We start from the raw sequence: 4600 nt of genomic DNA, 5'->3' as shown, positions 1-4600 counted from the left end.
GCAACGCTACCGGACATCCCTATGGCACAGGCTCCGAACACGCATATAGCACAGGATCCGGACGACAACGACAACGACGACGGTACATTTACCAACGTCGATAAGTACTTTGCCGAACATGGGTACGGTGACGAATACTTTGGGCCTCCTTCTTAAGAACCCAACCCTGAAAAAGACGACCGCGATCATGCTGGTACCGCAGAGAAACCAAATTGCAATAGGCATCGTCTGGCATTCAGTTCTCAGGAGACGCCTCCAGCTGCAGACTTCACCAAGCCTCAGATAGCCGAGGTGCGAAATATTATCAGCCCCAACACACTCAAGAAGGCGGTCTGTGAGCAGAACTCGGTCCCAATACAGCAGAAGAAGAAGGGATGGAAAAGAAAGAGTAACAAGGGTGCGAGCCAGCCGGCACCGAGTACGATCCGTGCTCAGGACGGGCCACCTTCACCTAAGGATATCTCGAGGAGGGTGCATGTGGCGCGTATGCCGACGCTACCGACTAATATGCTCAATGCTGCAACCGGTGCTATGCGGAGTCTGCATGACAATGTTCTTTCTTTGGAAAAGCGGCGTCTCAGAGAGAATGATGTGGCATACCCGGTTTTCGTGGCCAAGGTGCCAGAGGGCAAGGGATTTGTGGATAACGCCATCGGGGGTACGATCGTCCTGCGGTTTGATGACATCTTCGCTATGTTTAAACTTCATCTGCTGCACTACACCTTCGTTCGGCTATTTTCGCTAAGTATGGAGACGCAGATCATTAGAGACAAGACCCCGGACATCGTGATAGTCGACCCCTTCTACATGCGTGCCAAGATCTTGGCGGCGTTGGGGACCGGCAAGTCACGAGTTCTTACCTCGAATGCGTCATTCTGGCAAACCCAGATAAGGATAACTTCCTCGTGCCTTACTTTCCCGAGTAAGTCATCCCCTCACCGCCCCATAACATATGATTTCTTATATTTCCATCGTTTTTTTCCTAACATTCCATGTTTTGTGCAGTGACACATGTTGCACACTCATCCTCTTAAGCCCGAAATATTCCATGGCCACATATTTCGACTCGGACCATCAGTCGAAGAAAGACTACAAAAATATCAAGAAAGTTCTTGATGATGTTCTCCCCGGCTACGCCAAACCTGGAGGCACCTTCACCAGGCCAGTTCGTAGGTACCACAATACGACGTTCTGCTGCGTCAACCAGCCGCCTGGCGGTCAGAAGGATGCCTACTGCGCCCTCCATCACATGCGGGCAATCGTACGGGACCATAATCACCTTCTGCTACCAAATAATCTCAAAGATTGGGCCGCGAGCTTGTTGGCAATCCAGGACGCGCACATCAGACAAGAATTCTTTCGCATCCAGTCGGAGTTTGCGGAAATCATCCATCAAGATGTCCTTGTACCTCGGGGCAGTTCTACCTCAGATATCAACCGTCCAACAGTGAGATAGACACAACGCTACAAATGCAGGCTGACAATGACCGCGATTTCATGACCATCACGAGTGACGGCGGCTTCATCCACGCTCCGGTCCCTTGAATCGAGTCGAAAGTAGTGATGCTATGTGTAGTTCTGAAACATCGATTGGCTCATGTTGTAATTAAACTTTAATGAACTTGTATGTCTCTTTGGTTTGGACAGTCGTTCAACTTATATGTAATCGATGCTATTTATTAGTAGGACCATGAATCGTGCTATTAATGTGTTGCTTTTCTCTTCCGATCTGTTTGTTGCATACTTATATATTGCTTATGTATTGTCTGTGAATTGTTACTATCATTTTGTTTGGCTAGTGCATAGAGATGCCGTCGTATGTCGTGTACAAGGGTAAGGTTCCCGGAGTCTACGACGACTGGGAGGAGTGTCGGAGATAGGTTCACCGTTTCAGCGGTAACAGTTACAAAGGGTACACCACTAGGGCGAAGGCGGAAGCTAGATACGCGCGCTATCTAGTGGGAGAGAGGAGGGAGCGGAGGAGGAACCAGATGAAGACCAGTTTCATCGCGACCGCAGCTCTCTTCTATGTGATGGTAGTTTAGATGATCGATATCGACTTTGTAATGTGACGACAAACTCGCTACTCGCGATCTCGAGACTTGTAATGTTCTAACTCTGTTCGGTATTTTAAATTCGGAGACTAATATGATGAATTGTATTCGGAGACTAATCTTCTATTGTATTCGATAAATCTATTGTTTATATGTTGTGCTCTCTATATTATGTGCAGTAATATGTTTTGTAACCTGTGCAAATATCAGAAAAGAAAAAAATCCCTAATATTCATACTAGTGGCGCACCACTCAGCACACTAATGGTGCACTGCAAAAAGGACTCTAATGGCGCATCATCCACTAGTGCGCCATTAGTATGCCAAAGCACATGGGTAAATATGGCCCCCTGGGAGGCATACTAATGGCGCACCGTGGGCTATACTAATGGCGCACTGCATGGTGCGTCATTAGTATACCACATACTAATGACGCACCACAGGTTCGCCATTAGTAAAAATACTAATGGCGTGATACTAGTGGCGCACCTATAGTGCGCCATTAGTAGGCAAAACAGGTGCGCCACTAGTAGGCCTTTTCCTAGTAGTGGGTTGAGTTACAACTTCCTGCACCATGAATTCATGATATCATGTGCGATCTGCTTGCCTTATCAAAATGTGATCATGAAAATAAATTTCGAAATAAAGCTCGCAAACTACATCATGAAAGTGATCCTTTGATGTATCTGTTGCTGTGTTACATCAATGGAAAAAATATTAAGGTTCTCAGTTTAAAAATTTATGTTTTCCTTGATCCATGAGTAGCCTGTTTGTATGGGCTAAATCCGGGGACATGCTCACTTTTGTTTATAACTTAATAAAATTTTTCCTCACGAGGCAACCTAATGAGTGTTTTGTACTAACTGCCAGATGTTTCCAAATAAGCCTTAACTAACTCCGGAAAAACTCAAATTTGTGTATATATATTAACAGTGAATCTAATGAATTTTGATTTGCTTGTTAAACTTTTCTCTGCCTTTCAACGTCATTAGGGGAGATGTGTATGGACCATGAGTGTCTCCTACTTCTGTTAGAAAGGTAGACATGATCAATAAATTTGATCATAAAACCATCTAACCATATATATGCCATGCTTGATGTGGTTGATTCGTCAAACTGTCATACCTGTTTAGGGAAAAATAACTAACGGGTAAAGTAGCACATGATGCACTTCATGGGAACTTAATATTAAGCAAACTGATTAAGCAGAAAACTGGTATTGTTATATACTTATGAACTTACCATTCTGTTATGGTTTTCCTTGTTTTTCTTGCAGGTGGAGATGGAATTCTAGCAGCACCTTCCTTTTTTCCTGATGGACATGGAATTTTAGCAGCACCAAATCATACAATCATCAATAGTAATGAAAAAACTCAAGACTCAGGTCATAGTTGCAGCCTGCTGTCCAGTTCCCCAATTGAGGATTCTCCTCTTTATATGCTTGATACTCCTCATGGATCAAGGAATTAGTTGATCTTACTGACATGGATCAGATTGATTACGTACGTACCAATGTTACTACCTAGGAAGAATGTCACTCTTGCACATGATCTTGATGGTAAGTTGTTAAACGCTTTTTTCTCCTGTAGGTTTGTTTTCATGCACTTAAGATTATTGACATGCTCATTTTCTGTTGCATAGGCACCCTTATCCATTCATGAAGGTATGAACACGGCGCGGACTTTTCATTCCGTATGCGATGTGGAGAAGAAGAGTACACTGTCTACGTGAAGAAGAGACCAGATGTGGATGCCTTCCTTGAAGAGGCAGCTCATATGTTTGAGCTTGTTGTCTTTACGGCTAGCATAAGTTCTTATGCAAACCAACTGATTAATGCACTGGATCCTGAGAACAGACTGATATCATGGTGTTTTTTTCCATGAGTCATGCGTTTGGTAGATGGAAGCTATCAGAAGGATCTGACCATCATTAAAGCTGATCTTGCAAAGCTTGCGATAGTTGACTATACCCCAGAGGTAATTTACTCTGAAACTCAAGTATGGAGGTCATTATTAATAGTTATGATTTTAGTGTTATTGACTACCATATTGTTGAGATGAATTTGAAAACTTCTAATTTATGATTTTGAGAAATTGCCATGACCGATCGATGACTGAAACCCTTTTTTTGACATGTGACGCAGGTTTTCCAGCAACAGGTGAATAATGGGATACCCATAAAGAGCTGGTCAAGTGACCCATCTGATATTTCTCTGCTTAAGCTGATCCCCTTCTTGGAAACAATTGCTAACGCAGATGATGTCGGGCCGATCATTGCAAACAAATTTGCCAGTTAAAGATTGGATATACTTAGGTTGCAAACATTTGCTGTAGCTAGTTATTTAATTTTCTCAACAAAGAATCTTTCCATAATGGAGCAGAAAATTTGGGGCAATAACTGGACACCTATGTTGCTTTGACTTTGATTCCCTAGAGTTTGGTGCAGGCGTGAGGCAGTGCATAGATTCGTAAGCTCGATCGTAGGTCATAGGAGGCAAGAAGATTGCGGCAGCCGACAACATGTTGCATTAGCTGTAGAACGCCCCCC

General features: G+C 43.7%; 1 pseudogene; it reads left to right on the top strand.

Moving 5' to 3' along the window:
• Positions 1–4349, top strand: part of LOC119356049 — a 22185-nt pseudogene extending 17836 nt beyond the window's left edge.
• The last annotated feature ends 251 nt before the right edge of the window (positions 4350–4600 follow it).

The sequence above is a fragment of the Triticum dicoccoides genome, chromosome 1A (assembly GCF_002162155.2).
Source record: "Triticum dicoccoides isolate Atlit2015 ecotype Zavitan chromosome 1A, WEW_v2.0, whole genome shotgun sequence".
In the NCBI taxonomy this organism is placed as follows: domain Eukaryota; kingdom Viridiplantae; phylum Streptophyta; class Magnoliopsida; order Poales; family Poaceae; genus Triticum; species Triticum dicoccoides.
Note: the sequence above shows the minus strand (reverse complement) of the source record. Positions and strands in the feature narration are given on the sequence as shown.